Consider the following 21,894-nt stretch of genomic DNA (forward strand, 5'->3'; position numbering starts at 1 on the left):
GAGAAAGAAGAATGGTCCCTCGGGTGTGGGGGAGTAAGGCAAGACCTCCAGGGGGTATAAGGCAGGAGGACGAGGAGAGGGCAGTCTGCATTTGCGCGCACACACCTCCCTTGCCTCTGCTGCTCCGCCCGCTTCAGGAGGAGAGGGTGACGTCGGAGCTGTGAGGGACGTCTCACTCCCAAGGAATGCGGCTCGCAGAGGTCTCATATTTTTCAGCATTTCTGACTCTGGGGCTGAGTAAACATCACATGGGGGCTTTGCTGTCTCCGAGGGACCCGCTGGAGCTTTTAAAAGCCGGGGGAGGGGGTGGGAAGATAAAACAGGGGAAGATAAGAGAAGTGGATAGACAGACCAGGGCCGAGAGGGAAAGTGTACAGGAGGGAAAGAAGGAAGACAAATCTCAAGATCATGTTGAAACACGAAACATGGTGAAATATGTATGAGGAAACAAAGGTCCCAGAATTCCCACTGAGAAGTGCGAGGGAGCGTGTGAGCGGCTGTGGGTCTGTCGGAGCCGGGAAGAGCGGGGAAGGGCAGGGGGCAGTGGGAAGGGAGGGCTCTCTGTGGCCATGAGGCCGATGGGTAGGATGGCACACGGCTGGTGACATTGGAAGGAGAGAATTTCTCTCCTCTGGGCTCTCTTTCTTCAAGCAGAATCAGGCTGGCTTAGTGGAAGGAACACAGAACATCCTCCAGGAGAGGATGCACAATACAAATACATTACACACTCACCTTCCTGCTTTATAGCCATTTAGGATCTTGCTTTTACCCCCCGATCCTCCCTTTTTCTTGAGGAGGAGAGAATTTTAGCAGGGGCGCTTTTCTTTCCTTCCCACTGGACAAGAAGGAGTTGGGGTGTGAGCCAAGACAAGGCATTTACCTGGACCTAAAATGAGGCAGTTTCTATATGATCTGTAGCCTCTGGCCCTTCCGGCCCTAAATCCTGCGGTCCCACCACAGGAGGAATAGCCAGACCAGGCTCTCTCACCTGAGAGAGAGAGCTCATAGACAGTGTTTCCTCACGCCAATCACAGCCATCGCCAGGCGTCCTCGGGGTCATCTAGTACCTTGATTCTCAGGTGGGTGGGGGACACAAGGAGAGATTTTTTCAGTGTGATATTTCATAAACACCCACATTCTCTGCCAGAAAAATCACCTTCCCCGTGTTTATTTTGTATAAATCAGTTTCCAGGTGTTGCGGTTAAGGCAGACAGGGGCACCCGGTGCCCCTTCCACAAGGTACCTAATCTCTCCAGCCTTGCTTGAGGTGCTCAGGTGCTCTGTTCCTACCTGACTGGCGACACGTTTGAGGCTTATGGGCAGCCAACCCCACCCCTTCCCTCCTCTGGAGCTGGATGCCGGGGTCCTTCTGGCAGCTACTTCCCCTCTTATTTTGGGAGCAGTTTTGGATGTTTTTAATGCGTCATTTACCTCTCCCTCCCCTGCTAGCAGCTCTTGAGGGAAGAAATTGCTTATCCTGGGAGAGATTCTCTTTGTACTCCAGGTATCTGTGTAATAGGGAGAAGAAGGGGGAAGGACAACAGTACCTTGATAAGGCAGGTGGTACAAGTTTCATTTTATTTTATCCTCATTTTTTAATAAAGGGAAACTGAGTCTCAGAAGTTAAATGTCCGTCTAGAGTCCCCCTTGCTTTGATATGGGAACAGAGCCTTCTCTCCGGTCCAGGATCTTAGCTCCCCTAGGAGACAAAAGAATCAGTCAGCCTTATAAATTTCCCAGTTCTCCTTGCAGGAACAATCTAGTCCTTGGGCAGCTCTGGAGGACCCCACTTTTAAGCTGGTCTTCAGAGACCCCCAATAATAAATGACGTGGAATGCTGAGAGTACAGACCAGCAGGAGGGTGAGTGCCCCCAGCCTTCAGACACTCACATTTCTAAATTCTCCTCCCTTTCCTCCCCAGCCTCCTCCAGGATTGGTCCCAACGGTTTCCCCATTCCAGGACTTTTGCTGCCTCTGAGAATTTTTGTCCTCTCCACCTGGCTGATCATTGACTTTGCTCTGGGTGGCCTGAGGTGGGGCTGGGAAGCCTGAGGGATGTTAGCAGGGGGTCATTAGGAAAGGAGGGGGGGTGTCCTTGGGGGGCAGTCAAGCAGAGAGCCAGTCACCGATTAACCCCCTAGACCTGCTTCCTCCGGAGCTGAGCCAGGACTTAAAGAGGAATGTGTCGGCCCTGAGTGACTCAGGACCCGGGCTGCCCTTCCGTGGGGAGCATGATGAAAGCTCCTCCCTCAGAAATGATTGCATCTACTCTCCAGAGGCTGCATTGCCCAAATCCCACATATTTATATGTATTGCAGTGAATAGAACACGGGCTCTGGAGTCGGTTCGAATCCTGCCTTAGATGTTTGGGTGACTCTGGGCAAGTCACGTAGCCCTGTTTGCCTCTGTATAAAAATCCAAAAACATCCATTTATTGATATTCTTAGAACTGGAAGAGACCAAGTTCATTTACATTTGGAGAAACTGAGGCTAGCCCAGAGCCGGTGAATGACTAACCTGAGATAAGGGGGGAAGGGGGCTTGAACTTGAGGAAAGATTTTTCATAGAATTGTACAATCTCATGTGGAAGGAATCTCGGTCTAACCTCTACCTAACTGAGAATCCCCATCCCAGCAGCCCCAGGAATGGCCATCTACTTCGAAGACCTTCCTACTTTCCGAAACAACTCATTCCACTTTTGGGTAATTCTAATTATCTGGAAGTCATCCCTCCCCGTGTTAAGCTTAAATTTACCTTCCCTCCTTTCTTTCCTCCTTTTCTCCCTTCCTTCTTTTCTTCTTCCCTCCCTTCCTTCTTGTCTAGACATTGGTTTGGATGGGATTCCAACCACCATTCTGAGTCTGACTTCAAGTCCTCCAGCTGTCACTTTGTACCTGTGTGACCTTGAAAAGAGGCAAGTCGCATAATCTCTCTAGGACAGCCTCAGTTTCCTGGTCTGTAAAATGGGAAAACGTTCTTTAATCTTGTCCATGCAGTATTCAGGCTGCCTGCATGTCGTCCTTCATTCTCTACATGACCAGCCAGCCTCCTTTTCTGATCGTACAGTTCCTGGATGAAGTCTGTGGTGCTATTTCTTGGCTGTAGATCATTGGTGATCCATCCAGCTTAACTCGATCCATTGCTCTTTGGGTGAACCACGATTTTTATTTTTATTTTTATATATTTTTTTTACTATTGTGGCATTTCATGACTTGCCCCCACTGGGAGAACATCGGTATCAAAAGCAAGGTTTTTGTGTCAGGGAGCAGCTTGGGATTGTTGGAATCAGTGTGCGATTTCCCAGATGCATGCAGTCCAGCCCCATTCTCTTCCTCCTATTCAATTCTAGGTCCAGCTCATTGTCCATCTGCAATAATAATCTGCATGTAATAATAGGTTGTATTTATATAACCTTTTATTTTTGCAAAGCACTTTTATATTCATGATCTTATTTGAACCTCCTTGAAGTAGGTCTGTCTCACGGAGAAGGCTTAGAACAGGGAGGGGAGCTCTCTGCTGATGGGGTCAAACCCAAGGAGAATTTCAGAGGCATCCAGTGAGAGAAGCTGGTGCGACTCCCACTCCTCAGGTTAGAAATGGAATGTCTGGAGCTGCCCAGGGAGTGGGGAAAGAAGCCCTGAGCTCCCCTCTCCTTCTCTCAGAGAAAGCTCTGGTGTTTCCTTTCCTTCCCTCTGTGGTGTGGGGAGGGCAGGGAGAAGCATACCAGACGGGCTCTTTCAGACCTTTATTACTTCTAAAGGAATCAATCGGGATAATTATATTCAGGCGAACTGCAGAGCCCAAGCAGGAAGTGGGACTCTGAGGTGGGGTCGGGAAGAGGGAAAACGGAGAAGTGATGGAGCCGCCGGGATGAAGGAGAACCTTCCCGACATCTCCCAGAGAGCCCAAGGAACTACGGAATTCTTGATTTTTTTTTTTTTTGAGCCTCTGTTCTCATATGTTTAATATGATGTTAAACATCACTGTTAAATGTAAGTGATTTCTAAAGGTACTTTCTAGTTTAAAATTCTCTGATCCTCTCATCCTGTGAGTTTCTGATGTGTGAGGATATGGGCTGTGTTTTAGTTTCTCAGAAAGGGAAACAGGCATTGCCAGGGACAGGGACTCACCCGAGAGGACACGTATTCATTCAGGAAACATTTACAAAGAACACTGGATGGAGGGCCTATGGAGTTTAGAAAAGCACCATCCCTGCCTTCATGAAGCTTCAGATCCCCGGTGTTTTAATTGTAGGATGATAAAGATCTTTTCAGCTCCAGTGAGAATAACTCAAGAGTCTTTAGCTCTAAAGCTTCAGCGAGAGCGAGCTTGGCGAGCTCTCAGGATATCAGCTTCCTGGCGATAAGCCGCAGGGAACTGTGGAACAGGTGCCCAGGAGAAGGCCGCTCATCTCCTTCTCTGGAAATGCTTTAAAAACAGACGAGGGCTTTGCTTAGCTAGGGGGAGGGCTGGTCCTTTCTGGGCACGGGGCTGGGGAGGGGGAGATGAAATGGCCCCTGCTGGTATACTGAGGCACAGGTAATGGGGAGGAGAATCTCACCTGCCTGCGGATAATCCCTCTCGCTGCTGGTCGGCCTTCTAGTAAGAGCCAGGACTCTTCTGGGTAATAACAAACACATCTGTTCCCGTCTCCCCCCTTCTTCCCCCAGTATCTCACACCCATGGACCCAGAAGAAGCTCTCATTCTATTTCTGCCCATGAGTAGAATGCAGAATTGGTCCCACGGGGAGGGGATGCAATGGGGGGAAGGACCAAGGATATAAACATCCGCCTTGTCTCTAATCCAGTATTTGAGAACCGGGATGGGAGAGGGATTTGTAGGTTCATCATGAGAACCACCAGTGGGGTCTCTCCTCTCCATTTGATTCTTCCCTTCTTGCTATCTGTAGCCCCCACATACTGGTCCCGGTTTGCCTGCACCCACAGAATCCCCCTCCCACAGGATCCCCCTCCCACAGAATCCCCCTCCCACAGAATCCCCCTCTCACAGAATCCCCCTCCCACAGAATCCTCCTCTCACAGAATCCCCCTCTCACAGAATCCCCCTCTCACAGAATCCCCCTCCCACAGAATCCCCCTCTCACAGAATCCCCCTCCCACAGAATCCCCCTCCACAGAATCCCCTTCCCACAGAATCCCCCTCTCACAGAATCCCCCTCCCACAGAATCCCCCTCCCACAGAATCCCCCTCCCACAGAATCCCCTTCCCACAGAATCCCCCTCCCACAGGAGGGTGATAAAAAATCATCGCCCCAGCCCTGGGAGCCCGAACACTGCTTACGTTAGCAATGCCCAAGCGGCTGGGGCTGGGAATAGGGCATGACCTCAGCGGCTAACCATCTCCCCTCGACAGCATCCCCCATCTGTCTCCCCTCCCCCTGCATTCCTGGAAAGGAAGATGAGGAAACCCTTCAGCTCAGCCCCTCTCTGCCTCCGGGGCTCCTGTGTCCCGTTCCCTTCCCCGGGCCAACCCTCTGTTTCCTTCAGTCAGACACGCTCGGAGATTGATCATGTAGTTTCTGACCTCTGCTCAGCTGGACAGCAGTTCTAATCTCTCTAGTCTAGGTCTTGAGCAGGAGGAACACAGCCCGGAGAGGGAAAAGCAAAGTGAGGAGAGCAGAAATCTCGGGAGCACAGAGTTCTCGGGCTGACTGAAAACTCCTGGGGTTCTCCCTTTTCTCTGCCCAACGGCCCCGGTCCAAAAAAAGATGGTGGGGTCAGGGGAGGAGGAGGCAGAACGCTCTAGTTTCCCTTTTTTTCATTCCTTTCTTTGACTCATAACCTCTCGGAGGGAATATTTCAGTGTTCTAAGAATCATAAAATTAGAATCCTCAGATGAGCAGGGCTCTCCAGAGGTCATCCCACCAATCTTCTGCCTTCTGGCTCCAGAAAAAACACATCTAGGTTTTTGGTCATTTTTTTCAGGCTATGGACCGGTGGATCTAAGGTGATTTCATTGCTAGGATATAAAGCTTCCTCTCTTGTTGTGTTCATTTTTCATCTTTTACTATCTTCTGTGGAGTAACTGCAGAGACTTAAAATCCATATTTGGTAACAGTCCTTCCCCTCATTTCCCTCCCACAGCCTTCTCTTCTGGGGCTGAATCATCCCCACTCCTTACAGGGTTTAGTTCTCAACCCTTTCCTTGTTTTTGTTTTATTTTGGACTCTATTCAAGTTTTCTATGTATCCTTATCTATCCATCTTTGTTTCTACCTACCTAGCTATTGTTGTTTGGTTATTAGTCCCCGCCTCTATCTTCTTTACATATTTTTTCTATCAGATCTCCTTCTAGCTTTGTTATCTATCTTATATCCACCCTTAAGCAGTTCCTAGTATATAGTAAGCACTTAATAAATATTGATTGATTGATTATATTTCTTATTTTTGCGCCCCTCCCCAACTCTGTCTGCCTGTCTGTCTCTCTGTTTCTCTGTGTCTCTGTATCTCTGTGAGTCTGTTTCTTTGTCTCTGATTCTCTGCCTCTTTCTCTCTGTGTCCCTGTATCTTTCGCTGGTTGTTTCTTACTGTGCGTCTGTGTCTCTGTCTATCTGTCTGTCTGTCTGTTTCTCTGTGACTCTATCTCTCTCTGTGTCTCTCTCTCTGATTCTCTGCCTCTTTCTCTCTGCCTGTCTCTGTTTCTCTGTGTCTCTGTATCTCTGTGAGTCTGTGTCTCTGTCTCTGTCCCTCTGTCTCTCTGTCCCTCTCTCTCTGATTCTCTGCCTCTTTCTCTCTTTCCCTGTGTCCCTGTATCTCTCTCGCTTTTTCTTACTGTGAGTCTGTGTCTCTGTCTGTCTGTCTCTCTCTGTGACTCTATCTCTGTTCCTCTCTGATTCTCTGCCTCTTTCTCTCTGTCTCTGTTCTTCTGTCTCTTCCTCTTTCCCTTTGCTCTTCTGGGCTTATCTGTTTTTTATTAATTTTTCTAGCACTCACAGGTGGGAGCTCGGCGTGATGAGACTGTGAGGGTTAGGTGCTGACTGTCTCCTCCATCCCACACTCTCTTCTCTTGTTTTCTTCTTTTTCCTCACCTTTTTCTCCCCAAGACCTCCCCCATCCCCTGCATTGCTCCAGATCCTACAGAAGGAGCTGCGGTTCAGGAGGGCCCTGATATGGGCCCTCTTTCCCTGTGGGCCAGAGCATGGGAGGCTTATGGGAAGGGACAAGGCGAGTGGAAAAGAGCAGCTTGTTCCATCCTCTTCCTTGCTGGCTCATCCTAGAAATATCATGTCCCTGAAATGTCCATGTAAGGCTCTCCTGCTTGCCCTAGTGCTCAGTAGTTCCCGGGCCCACCACGGGGTTCTAGCAGCTCTGGGAATCCCAGCCAGCTGACCAAGCCAGGGTCAGGCAGCCGGGGCACAGGGCAAGCGAAGGTCCTGGTGGGAACAGACTGTCTCACTTCTGACTGCTCTCCCCTCCATGCTCAGTCCTCCCATGTCTCCCAGTGCTTTCATGGCCAGCCAAGGGCCTGACCCCTTCTTGCCTTACTGGCCAGACCAAAGCCCCTCTCTTTGATGCTGTATCCCCCTGCCTGGGAAATTCCCATCCAATCCCCTGCCCTCTCCCCTCCCTTCCACTATCTTCATTACTGTCTTAGGGGTAGGTTCATTCCCCTTTCTCTTGCTCAGCGCAAGATGGGCCTGAGTTCTTTCATCTCTGCTTCATCTAAAGCCCCTGATAATTTATAGAGTCAAATGTTCCTCTCTAAGCATCATGGTCTGTAGGAGGGACTGCAGAGACCTTAGCCCCATTTTCAGAATCTCAGAATCTGAGAGCTGGGACACAGTCCTTCTTTGGGGTAGCTCTAGTTGTTTCTCCAAAATCCATCTTTTGCTTCTTCCTTGTGGCTCCAGAAGGGACCTCATGACTTCTCCTTAAATGGTTTAAGATAGCTGTCATGTCATTCTCTCCCCTTCTTCATCCCTCGGTCTTCTCTTCTCTAGGCTCCACGTGCTCAGTTCCTTCAGCTGATCCTTAAACCTTGTTACCAGATTAATTTTTTTTAAGCCCAGGAAGGTATCTTTATTTGACTGAGGGAGCCTCTGGAAGGCAGGATAGTACAGGGGAAGACCTAAAAACTGAGGAGTTAGGAGACCCCACAGTACGTCACTGACTGTATAACTGCGGACACATTAACTTACATTTCTGGGGCCTCAGTTTGCCCAGCTGTAAAGTGAAGATAATGCAAGATTTTTGTAAGGAACAATTCCCTTAGTTGTACAAAGGAAGAAATGAACACATAGGGAGGAGAACTGATCTGCTTGAGTCACATAGTTGTTAAGTGTGACAAAGTTTTGATTAGAACCCAATGACCAGAGTAGACAATTACTAGGATATTTCTGTGGATTTGGGGTTTCATTCCCCACACTTTTTCTAAGGATATATATCTTACCTTGTGGAACCTACAGATGCATCAAAACAATATAAATGTGTTTGTGTATGTGATCATGGATGAATTCAGGGTCCGTGTGCCATAATCATTCTAAGTAGAAGCAGGGTCCTTGAGGGGACAACTTTGCAAGGGAAAGAGAATTAAATGCAGTTAATGGGATAGTGAATCAGGTTGTCCCTTATTTTTCCACCTCTCTCCTCAGATTTACACAGAAGAAACACTATAGAACAGTGAGGTTTGGGGATTCCTCGGGAATGCAAAATGTGTGTGGGGAGATAGAATTCAGTCTGGCTGTGTCTTCCCTGTGCCAGCATCTGGTTCTCCTCTCCACCTCAGTGCCCTCCCCTCCCTCTGCCCCCCAGCCAGCTCTGCGGGTGGGTGGAATCCACAGGGGTGAGACATTGTGTCCAGGAGCGTGCCGGGGATGTTTGGGGGCTGCTTATCTCCTCCCCAGGAATGTGTTATTATTAGCCGGATGCCTCATGGCACTCAAAATAAACACTCCCCGAGCACCAAGACCCTGCCAGGCACAGTTGGGAACACAGGGCTTGTGTGGACCCACTTTCACCTTTAGACAGGTCCAACACTGGCTGTGGGGGGGATGAGACTAGATGATGGGGGGGGGGAATCTAGTTAATGAGAGAAGGAGTGTTACCTGGAAGTGGCAAAGGGAAATATTTTTGGCAACAATGGGTGTAGAAGAAGAAGAATTTGAAATAAAAAAGGAAGAGAGAAAAAAAAGAGAGATTGGCTCTGTCTGGGAGTGATGGGAAGGTGCTTAAGAGATGCAGGAGAGTGCAGTGCTTCTTATATGTAGAGCAGAAACAGGAAAAGACAAAGAACAGGTGATAAACTCACAGAGAAGGAGGGCTGAGATAAATACCTAGGGACTAGTCATCGTCTGTCTGCTTTATCTTTGGGTAATAGAAAAAAGTGACCAATGTGGAGCTTAAAGGAAGAAAAAAAAAAACAATTAGCAAGGATGTCTGAGTTTTTAAGGACCCAAGAGTCCAAGTCTTCCTGAAAATTTCTCCAAATAAGGGAGGCAGAGAGGAACACTTCAAATTCCAGTAAATTTTTAAAAATAGACTCAAACTCCTTGAACTGAGACTGTTTCACCCAGCTCCCTATTTTCAGATAAATAACAATCTGAGGTTAGGAGTGCTTAGACATCTTCTGAGAAGGCGACTACCTTGTCTAGAAGAGAGTTATAGAATGTTGGAGACAGAGGGAAGCTTAGAAGAGAGGATTTTAGTTTACAAAATCATAGAATATAGAGAGAGGAAGGAGATTGCTCCACCTAAAAGAGAATCATAGAATTTTGGGGAAAAAAGGAAGCTTAGAATGGAGAACTTTAGATACGGGATAATAGAGTATCATAGAATATAGAGGAAATAGACTCCCTACTTAGAAGAGACAGATGGAATCTTAGAGTAGAGAATTTTAGGACACAGAATCCTATTGTGATCACAGCATCATTGAGGGAAGGGAAAGAAGTGTGCCCCATGTAGAAGAGAATTATAGAATGTTTGAGATAAAAGGAAACTTAGGATGGAGAATTTTAGAACCAAAGAATGTTTATGAAATAGAGTAAAGGGGAACAAGATTGACCTACTTAGAAGAGAATCATAGAATATTAGAGACATATTAGAATGGAGATTTTAGGAAATAGAATAATAGATTGTTCTCAGAATCATAAAATATGGAGGAAGGAGACTGCTTTGTCTACAGAGAATCATAGAATATTAGAGAGAGATTAGAATGGAGATTTAGGAAATAGAATAATAGATTGTTCTCAGAATCATAAAATATAGAGGAAGGAGACTGCTTTGTCTACAGAGAATCATAGAATATTAGAGAGAGATTAGAATGGAGATTGTAGAAAATAGAATAATAGATTGTTCCCAGAATCATAAACTATAGAAGGAGATTGCTCTGTCTAGGAGAGAATCATAGAATTTTAGAGAGAAATTAGAATGGAGATTTTAGAAAATAGGATAATAGATTGTTCCCAGCATCATAAAATATAGAAGGAGATTGCTCTGTCTAGGAGAGAATCATAGAATTTTAGAGAGAAATTAGAATGGAGATTGTAGAAAATAGAATAATAGATTGTTCCCAGAATCATAAACTATAGAAGGAGATTGCTCTGTCTAGGAGAGAATCATAGAATTTTAGAGATAAATTAGAATGGAGATTTTAGAAGATAGGATAATAGATTGTTCCCAGCATCATAAAATATAGAAGGAGATTGCTCTGTCTAGGAGAGAATCATAGAATATTAGAGATATATTAGAATGGAGATTTTAGAAAATAGAATAATAGATTGTTCCCAGAATCATAAAATATAGAAGAAGGAAACTGCTCTGTCTAGAAAAGAATCATAGAATTTTAGAGATAAATTAGAATGGAGATTTTAGAAAATAGGATAATAGATTGTTCCCAGAATCATAAAATATAGAGGAAGGAGACTGCTCTGTCTAGGAGAGAATCATAGAATGTTGGCACTAGAAGGAACTTAGACTAGAGTAGAATGTTTGAGCTGGAAGGATTTTTAGAAGTTATCATTAACAGATGAGGAAAATGAAGCTGAGAAAAGGGAAGTGACCTTCACAAGTCTTACAGTTAGTGGCAGAAGCTAGCCAAGACTTTCTGTCTTGTGTTCTTTCCAGCACATACTTCCTGTCACCAACCTTCTCCTCAAAGGTTTCTAGCGATGACAAATTTACTGTTTCCATTCTACTTTGGGAGAACTCTAATTATTAGGACATTTATCTCTTCCAGACTAAATAAGCCTCTCTGAAACTTTTACTGGGTACTCCTGATTTTGTCATTTGGAAACAAATAGAGTAAGTCTAAACCTTCTACATGGAAGGAAACTATTATGTCCTAAGTTTTATCTCCAGTTCCATTAAAAAATGCTATCGCAATGAGAGCTTCCATATCCTAGTTCCCTTTTCCCATCTGCTTCTTGTTTCATTGTCTTGGTGGTGGTTTGAAAGTCATTCCACAGTCGGGGCACTAGTTAGGAGATCAGGACAAGGGAGCAGAACCATTGCGTATCAATCTCAGTTCTATGTGACTACTTGGCTTTCATTTTTTCCTCTCCTGACCTTTTCTGTAGACTTTAGCCCCAGGTACCTGAGTTCACTGAGGAATATCTTTTTTCTCCATATCACTGTTTTTTCCAGGAGCAGATTTCCTGGGAGGCACTGGGTTTGGAGGAACGATATCATTTAGAAATGTCAGAGAGGTTCCTCTCACTGTTCTCCAGTCTGTTCTCTCCCTGGGATCATTTCCCCATTTAGACCCTCTGTTTTCCCATACCTCCCCAGACCTCCTAACTGATTGGGCTGCTGGTTTCCCTAAAATCCAGTAAAAGATAGTGTCTCTGGAGGAAGGATAGCATGACAAGCCTAGATTAATATGTTGGTAGGGGAATGACTTCTAGGCTTTCTTATTAATGGCAGGCTATTATTGGGCTGGAGAGGAGCCAGATAAAACTTGTTTTTTTTTCAGTCACCAACAACAAAAAATCCAGATACAAAAAATCCAACTTTTTAAAAAATCTGCAGTTAATGGCCGATTGGTTGTACATTATTAAACAGGCAGCTGGAGGGCAGCCAGAAGGGGGAGGCAGGGGAACAGTTGAATCAAGATTCATGATGAGAACACAATGTTCCTAAGAAAACAATTGACCCTTGGAGTTCTTGGGGAGCAGAATTGAAGAAAAGAGGGGTGAGATAGCGAAGAACTGAAGCAGTCACCATTATGACTGCTCTCCCCGTGTTTGAGCTCTGTCCCCATCATGCCTGAAGCATTCCAGTACCTCCATTATCATGGAGATGTGAATCTGGTAATAGAACACTCTGAGATGAGTGCCCACATTTCTCTCTTCCCTTGTACAATCTCTGTGGATGGCTGATTCAACATGTCTGCCCGCGAGACTAGAATAATAACAATAATGCTGGTTCATGTAGCACTTTAAAGTTTTCAAAATATTCTGTTCATAACAGAGGAATAAGAGAAATAAGCATTTATATGGTGCCTACTATGTGCCAGGTGCTGTGCTAAATACTTTTACAAATATTATCCCATTTGATTTTCACAACAACCCTGTGAAGTAAGTGCTATTATCATCCTCATTTTACAGTTGACTAAACTGAGGCAGGCAGAGGTCAAATGACCTTCACACAGTCTATAAGTAATGGAGTCTGAGAATGGATTTAAACTTGTTTTCCTTCTTGACTCCATGTTGATTTTTTTCCCCCTGCATTGCCTAATTGAGGAAATTGGAACAGAGTGACTTTCCCAGGAATTTGAGCTAGTTCTCCTTATTCCAAGTCTAGGGATATTGATTTTTTTTTTTTGCCATGCTTTCTCATGTACCTGGCCAGAGATGGAGAAGGGTAGCGATGTGGAGAAGAACCCAGATGTGTAGTCCCGTTTCCACACCTCCATGACTTCTGGAAATAACCAAGGTTGGATTGTTTCCTGGAGTTGGGTATCATGGGCTTTGGAGCCCTCCTAAAAACATGGCACTTAGTCATCACCTGGAGGTCCAGAAGGAACTTTCTTCCCACCTAGAAACTGAACTACTTTATAATGTTGATCCATAGACTATTGCCATCTTTCCTTTTTTTTTTTTTTTTTTTTTTTTTTTTTTTTTAGGAAAAAAAAGGTTTTATATATGGAAAATAACATTATCAACTCGAGACAACTCATAGACAAAGCTTTTTAAATCCCATAGGTATTATCCATCTCTGCAAAAAAGAAAAAAAATGGAACGCTTCATAAATTTGCATATCATGCTTGCACAGGGGCCATGCTAATCTCTGTATTGTTCTGATTTTCCTATATTTGCTGCAGAATCAAGCACCATTCTATCTTATTTTACCTTTCTCCTTGAATGAAATCAACAAGATGATATGTAAAAATTCATCTTTGGGTTCAAAAACTCAATTGTACCAGGGAAAAATTGGGAGAAGCTCTGTTTGCTGGTATTTTATATGAAAAAGAAAGTCCTGTGAATTTTAGCAGACTAAAAACCTAAACACAAGTTTAGGATATTATGTAACTGTGAAAAACAAACAATAAACTAATATAAGTTTGAACACATTAATAAGAATGCTGTCAAGTGTCCATATCATAGGAAGCTATTTACAATGTGATTAGGCCACATTTATTCAGTTTGAAGGTATCACAGGAGAACTATATAGATTCTCCTTTAGAAACTGTAACCTCATCTTTTTGGACCCTAGCCTCTCCCTTTTGTTTAGTGTATTTCCATTAACAAGAGTAGTGAAAAGAACAACAAATGTCAAAGCCAAATCTGAGAACTGGAAAATTAATCATCAAACTATAAGTGAAAGATATTTATAGAAGGGATATTGAAGGAACTGAGATTTGGGCTTTTGGGACTTATGACACATTAGGGACTGTGTAGAAAATAGATTAAATATCTTATATAGTTATATAATTTGGAACTATGATCAATGGGTGGGAATTAGAATAAAACAAATTTTGGTTTACAATAAGGAAAGATTTTCTAACAACTGAAGTTGAACAGGAAATGTGCAAGCAGCTAGTCAGTACGTATTGCACTACATACTGGGGATACAAAAGCAAAAAGCATATCCTTACTCTCAAGAAGCATCTAGTGTGATGGAGAAACCAAACAAGCCAAAAATTATGTGCAAAAAGGGGGGAAATATTCATCAATATGAATATTTATATTTCTAGCAGTTCTTTTTAAGGTGACAAAGAATTGGACATTAAAGGATGTCCATCAGCTGGGGAATGGCTGAATAAGTTGTGGTATATGATTGTCATGGAATACTGCTGTAAGAAATGATGAGCAGGATGATTTCAGAAAAACCTGGAAAGATCTATAGGAATTATCACAAAGTAAAGTGAACAGAATCAAGGGTACATGGTACACAGAAACAGCAATATTGTTAAGATGATCAATTGTGAGTGACTTAGCCATTCTCAGCAATACAGTGATCTAAGACAATCCAGAGGACTCATGATGAAAAGTTCTGACCACATCCAGAGAAGGAACTGATGGGAGTATGAATACAGATTGAAATATACTATTTTTTTAAACTTTGTTTCTTTCATGTTTTTTGGTCTATCTTTTTTTCACAACATGACTAATATGGAAATGTTTTACATGATTGTACATGTATAATCTACATCAGATTGCTTACTGTTGCAGAAAGGGTAGATGGGAGAAAGAAAGAAAGAGAATTTAAAACTCAAAATTAAAAAAAAATGTTAAATTAGTTTTATATGTGATTGAGAAAAAAATTTTTTTTTTAAAAAAGGAGTGGCTGGCAAGAACATTAAAGAGCTGAAGATCTTTCCAGCAAGGAGTATGAGCCAGGAAATTGTGCTGATGTTAGTCTTTGTGTCATACATAGCTAAATAATGGTCAGCTCTGTTCAGAGGGCAAGCTTGATGTCTTTTCTAAAAGAGGAGGCAAGGAAGAATTCCTTAGAAAGTCGAACCAAATGAAAATGGGAGAATTGCTTTCATGTGAAAACAAAGAATAAGACAGGTCAGGAGAGGTAAAGGGGAATCCTGCCCTTTGTGAGACCAAAGGGTAGATAAATGTGCTGCAGAGAAAGAAAAGAAAGAGAGGATCTACCAAATACTGAAGGCTAAGTAGGGGATATGAGGCTCTTCTTAGAGAGGAGAAAGATATGGACCCTTTGAGGAAGAAGCAGTTAATTCGCTGAAAAAGGATGCTTTGAATTCTTCATTATCCAGTGAAGATGGAAGAAGTGCTGGCTGTTGTCAAGGGGGAAACCAAGGCAGAGACTTGTTGACATGATGATGAGGAGGAGAAGGATGAATACTTCCCTGGCAACCTGTTAGGGCTCTCATTTGGTGGTTTAAAGGTACAGAACTTATACAGTCAAGAAAAATGTAGAAACTATTGCTAAAGATTATGAAACTTTGGGTCAGGAGCTGACCATGGTTTTAACCATGGTTTTCCATTGAAAATGAGAGATTCAGAAGTTAAAAGTGGATTTGAGAAATTAACAGCTATTTAAGTAAATAATGTCTGAGAATGGGATTTGAATAAAAATAATTTGTTTTTATGTGATTGAAGATTTGCAAAGCATTTTACATAGCTTATCTCATTTTGGTTGTCACAATAGCCAGATGGCTATGATAGCCAGGTGCTATCATTATCCCCATTTTACAAATGAGGAAATTAAAAAGGAAAGGGTAAATGACTTGTTTTTAGTTAAATAGCTTGGAATTATCTGAGGAAGAATTTGAACTCAGCTGTTTCTGATTCTAAAGTCCAGTGCTCTATTCAGTATGCTTCCTAGGTGCTACCACCAAATATAGAAACAACAGGCTTTTGGCTAGGGATGGATGATCCCCAATTAGGGCTTGTAATAACATTTTGCCTTCAAATAAAGAGCTTTAAACAGAAAAGAAAGGGGAGTGAAAAGATGGGAATTGGGGGTGAGGGGAACACTAAGAAGATGCTTATGTTTACCTACCAAGCTAGAACAGTTTCAGTGTGGAAAAAGAAGAGACACTCATTCATTGAGAACAAAACTCAAGGAAAAAAAAACAGCAATGAAAATTAAGGGCTCAGATATCTCCATATAAGCACACAATTTTGGGTAGTTAGCTATTCTAACTCAGGAGAGCAAATTTCACATCCCTTATTGTAATAGACTTTGTAGGATGGAACAAATGATAAGGCCCTGGAAGGGCATAACTTCAGAAGAAAGGAAGGAAGGAAGGAAAGAAGGGAGGAAGAAAGAAAGGAAAAAAGAAAAGAAGGAAGGAAGGAAGGAAAGAAAAAAGAAAAGAAAGAAAAGAAGGAAGGAAGAAAAGAAGGAAGGAAGAAAAGAAGGAAGGAAGAAAAGAAGGAAGGAAGGAAGGAAAAAAGAAAAGAAAAGAAAAGAAGGAAGGAAGGAAGGAAGAAAAGAAGGAAAGAAGGAAGGAAGAAGAAAAGAAGGAAAGAAGGAAGGAAGGAAGAAAAGAAAAAGAAAGATAGGCAAAAAGAAAAATCATTTAGATGTGAAAATTGTGAACCAGAGAAAAGAAGGAATGTTGGAGCAAAGATAAATTTTGGAAGCAAAATCAGTGATGTTCTCATTGAAGTGCATTACAGACCACCTGGATAGAGAGAAAAATGAATGGGGTATTTGAGAAACAGATCACAGCCCTAACACAAAGGCTTGATATAATGGTGATGAGGCACATTCGTTATTTTGACTCTGGCTGGAGCTGGCTCTCTCCTTCATGAGCTGATCATCTATTAATTTCTTGGCTTGCCTTAATAACAGTTTCATCCTTCAAAAGGAGATGGAGCCAATGAGAGGGATTTCTATTTTGAGCCTAATTCTCATCAACAAGGGTCTTAATACATCTTAAATTTGTGAAATAGAGAAGGAAATCCAGGTGCAGTCTGATATGCTCCCTAGATTTTGGGAGAGTAGATTTTATAGGATTCCCAGAAAGAATAGAATAGAATTCTATGGATTAAAAATTTTCAGGGGAAGTCATCCCAGAGAGGTCTTAGAAATGAAATGATTCCAGTGAGGAGGAAAGGGAGGAATAATTCCCAGAAACACATGAATTAATCAACATTTTAAAACATTCAGAAGATGGAAGCAATGATAAGTAATGGGGAATAAATCTAAAAGCATGGTGTATATTATTCTGTCAGTATAGTGTTGAGGAGGACATTAAGGGCCAGAATGAACTAAGGATTATCGACGTAGAGCTGGAAGAGATCTTAGAGGTCATTTCTCCCCCTTTCCTCCTCACTGGAGATATAATTACAGAGCCTTTGACTGTATTTTTTGGAAGATCATGGAGATGTTACCCATCTCTGAGCAGATAGTGGAGTATAGGTTTGAAAAAGGCAGTTTCAGGCATGACCAAAACGTTGATTTGTTTTGCTTGACTGTACTTATTTGTTATAAGGAAGGGGCTCCGTTGGAGAGGGGAAGTCATTGGAAAATAGCGATTATAAATAAAAAAGAGCATTAATAAATCATTAAAGTATTTTGATCTTGGAGATGGGAGAGCTGCTGCAGTAGAATTGGAGGAAGAATGCCTTAGTTTTCATAAAAAATACAAAGAGGGTATGATTTGAAACTATAAGCTAGTGAACTTGACTTTCATTCCTGGCAAAATTACAAAACATATTATTAAAAGATGTGACTATAATAAACATTGAGTAAAGAAGGCATCAGGTCCTGAAATATTTTATTGGCAACAGGTCATGGTGGATTGATCTGACTTCCCTTTTTATGGGGTTCTTAGAATGGGAGACAGGAATGTGATTGTTACAGTTTATTTAGATTTTAGCAAAACATTTGAGAGTCTGTCATGCTATTCTTATAAACAAGATTGAGAGGTGTGGGTTAGATGATAGTATGGTTAAGTGGATTCACAACTGGTTGAACCACTAGTCTCAAAAGAAGAATCTTTAATTGTTCTATATCAGCTTGCAAGGATGTCTCTAGTGGAGCCCCAGTGATTTGTGTTGAATCATATACTATTTAATATATTTACTAGTAATTTGAATAAATTATAAATGGTCTGTTTCAGACTTTATAAATCACACAGACCAGAAAGGGAATGATTGCATGAGTATCTTAAAAAAAACCAAAACCCCCCAAAACTTGACAGATTAGAACATTGGGTTAAATTGGATAAGTACTGATATAAAAAATCAAAGTACTTTTTTAGGTAAGTAGCACAGGTATTACTGTAGTGTGGGGTACCAAAATGTACTATGGTTTCTAGAGCCCCCACGCTGGGGTCCCAAAATATACCATCTGGACTAGCTCTCTGAAGGATCTCAGGACCAATCTTAGTGGAGGAGTGATGAAGCAGGGACCCACAAGGATGGTCAAAACATGGAGTCCCTTTATTTCAAGTCCTCTCAGCTCCTAAATATCTCAGTATAATTACATCACCACAGCACTGAGCATGTGCTAACTGGAGAATCATTACATCACTACAGCACACTGAGCATGTGCTAACTATAAGCACCTGTTACTAATATGTAAATGTCTCTTACTGTAAGTATCCCTGCTTCAAGTAGAACGCAACTTGTCACTGCCCCCTGACTTCTCAGGAAGGGTGAGATAACCTGAGGAGAGATGGGGAGCCGAACCAGACATTGTCAGCAGGTTCCCTCTGGGCTGGAGGGTCTCACCGAGAATTCCCCCACTATCTGTGGATCTCTACACTATTATTAATTTTTTAAATACACAAAAACATGAAGCTCCAAGAAGTTGTGAATCCTGTAAGGTTAAACAGTTCATATTAAGTTCCTAGCAATTAGCATGATTCACAAGGGAATGGGCAGCTTTGGCAGGTAGTGAATGGCTTCCCCTCACTGAAGGTCAGTGAGAAAAGGTTAGATCACCTCTGATTGGTTATGTTGTAATGGGGGTTTTCACTAATATTTAATTTCTTCCAATTCTGAGGTTGTGGAGTAGGTTTCTTGTAACCTGTTTTCAAGAATTTGAAGGGTTACTAGGGGGAGAAGAGGATGACTAATTACTCACTGTCACCACTAATTAGACATAGAAGGGATGACATTAAACTACCTGTTCCTCTCTGGGGATGGATGTCACTGTAAGGTAAGGGACATGTATGACCAGGATGTCTCCTTTGTGAATTCAGGATCCACTCCTTGGAACTCTAGTTCATTGAGGATCTATTGAGATGCTAAGATCTCACCGTCCTCAGCTTCTTCCAGACAAGCTTAGATCCATCGTGCAGGTCTCCTGGCCACCTGATACTTAGCCTAAAAGGTAACAGCTGACATTTGCTAGAATATGATCTCATTTTATCCACGTGATATCTCTGGGAAGTGGGGGCTATTATCACCCACATTTTCCAGATGAGTAAATGGAGGCAGTGGTTACGTGACTTGTTCATGCTCATTCACCTAGACAATATCTGAGGCAGAATTTGAATCCAGGTCTTGATCCTAATCCAAACCATGTTGTTTCACAGACTGGGCCATCCCAAGAGAATCACAGATTTCTTAGACTTATGGAATTACTCAGAGATGGACGGTATTTTAGTTAAGAGATGGTATTTTTAAACCTTTTTTTTTTTGGTGTTATATCCCTCTTTGTCAGTCTGGTGAAATTTAGGGACCCCTTCCCCCCCAAATTTGTCTAATTGAAGGAAATGCTTTAAGTGAGAGATTAGTGAAAGGAAAGTAAACTTTGAGCCTCATTTCTTCATCTCTACAATAAGAACTTAGATGGCCTCTAAGGTTCCTACTAGACTAAATCTATACACCTATATACCTTGAAGCAAGAAGGTGACACGGTAGACAGCTGCAATCAGGAAGAGCTGAGTTCAAATTCAGAGGCTTTCTAGCCATGCAATCCTGGGCTATTTCCCCCCTCATCCATTGATCCTGGCACCAAGTCTCACTTCTGGTCCTCAGCCTCCACCCTTAGAACTTGTCAGGGACTGACTGGTAAGCCAGTATGCTGCTGTATTAATTTACAATAGATAATATATCTTTCTGGTGACTGCAGGTCATCCCCTTGTTGGTACTTGGGAAGCCAGATTGATAAATAATAAGAATGAGGAACCTGAGGAAGGAAAAAGGGAAGGGGGGGTGTTCTTAAGGAAGTCCCCTGAAGAACTCCTAGGCAGTTCTAGGCAGTAGTTGATCATGGAGACAGTTAATTATCCTTTCCTCATTCTCATTGGCCAACTGCTTGTTGGAGAGAGTTTAAAAGACACTTAGCTCTAATACTTTAAGGTAGGTAGAATATAGGATGAACTCCTGGCCAGACTCTGATTATAGAGTGAATTGATCACTGTATATATCAATACATAATCAATAAGTATAGTAAAGACATAAATATGTACAATAAAAAGCACAAGTGGCTTAATAGACCTAATATCTAATTAGATATTAGAAAGTCAGAAGGGCCTAGAAGAAAATGGCCCAATAGTAGAATTAGGAGACACAAATCTGGCTGTGATACTGGTCATGTTAGTATGGAGTCCCTTATGGACTTTTCATGGCCCCTTTTGGGGTTTTCTTGGCAGAAATATTGGAATCGTCTGCCATTTTCTTCTCCAGCTCATCTTGCAAATGGGGGAAACTGAGGCAAACAAGATTAAGTGACTTGCTAAGAGTCACACAGCTAGATTTGAACTCAGATTTTCTAGTCTTCAGGTCCAACATTCTAACCACTGTGTTATCCTTAAATCTTAATCTACTTTTCTTTATCAGTGAAATGTAGACAGTTTTTGTGCTATCAACACAATATTGCATGTGCAACAAATACTTACAGATTTATTGTCAGGAAACCTCTCTCTGTATCTCTTTCTGTTTCTCTCCCTCCCTCCCTCCCTCCTCCTCCTCCTCCTTCTTCTTCTTTACTCTCTCTCTCTCTCTCTCTCTCTCTCTCTCTTCCAATTAAAAAGCTTTTCTTTTCTCTTTCTCATCCCTTCCCCTCACTGAATAGCAAAACAAAGAAAGAAAAAAAGAAAAGAAAAAGAAAGAAAGAAGAGGGGAAAAATCCTCATAGCAATACATACACAGCAAAATAAATACCTTCATGTTACTGTCTTATTCTGTATCTTGAGCTAATTATCTCTCTGTCAGGAGAGGAGATGCATACTTCATTTTCATTCCTGGAATTGTGACTAGAGTTTTAGATCTTTCAAAGTTGTTTTTTTTTCTTCTTAATATCTTTGCTTCTGGATGTATTTTTTTTTTATTCTGATCACTCTGCATCCATTCATACAGTTCTTTCCAGTCCCCCCTTCCCCGCCCGCCTCTCCCTGCAGAAACTCTCCTTTTCTTTGTATTCCATGGTGCAATAATATTTCATTATATTCATATATCGTAATTTGTTTATCATGGGCATCCCTTAGTTTCCAGTTTTTTGCTACTATAAAAGGAACTGCTATAAATATTTTTTGTCCACATTGTTCATTTTCCTTTCTTTGATTTCTTTATGGCACAGGCTTAAAGTAGTGGTATTCCTGAGGCAATAGTTTAGTGACATTTAGGATATGGTTCCAAATTGAAGGAAAACTCTTTGTCAACTTGTGTTATATAAATATAAATTATTATTGTAGTATTTAGTAATAGCAGGGCACTTTCTTCATGAAATGGTTTCACTGTATTAATGATATTTTGTGGGCCCATGTCCCCAGAACCATAGCTCTTAAGCGCCTGCAGAAGTGTTTGCTTTTGAGGGGAAGTCTGAGGACACAGTGTCAGCAAAGGCATTTAATCAAAAGGGATAAAAAAAAAAAAAAAGGAATAATAAAGCATTTCCCCCACAAACCTGGAACATTTTTTCAACAAATAAACATAACATAAATAGGAAGTGAAAGCACGTTGGGAACACACATGGGAGGATAGATATGTTGGGAATATGTGAGGCTGGAGTAAACACAGAGGAGCAACTCATTGGGACACAGATGAAGGGAATATAGGAA

At 42.2% G+C, this 21,894-nt stretch overlaps 1 protein-coding gene and 1 pseudogene across 1 annotated transcript in view; one reads left to right on the forward strand and one right to left on the reverse strand.

Moving 5' to 3' along the window:
- TNS1 (tensin 1) overlaps positions 1–21,894 on the forward strand; it is a 251,936-nt gene that overhangs the window by 25,857 nt on the left and 204,185 nt on the right.
- LOC127558437 (uncharacterized) lies at positions 13,185–13,284 on the reverse strand (annotated as a pseudogene).

This window comes from Antechinus flavipes, chromosome 3 (assembly GCF_016432865.1).
Source record: "Antechinus flavipes isolate AdamAnt ecotype Samford, QLD, Australia chromosome 3, AdamAnt_v2, whole genome shotgun sequence".
Lineage (NCBI taxonomy): Eukaryota > Metazoa > Chordata > Mammalia > Dasyuromorphia > Dasyuridae > Antechinus > Antechinus flavipes.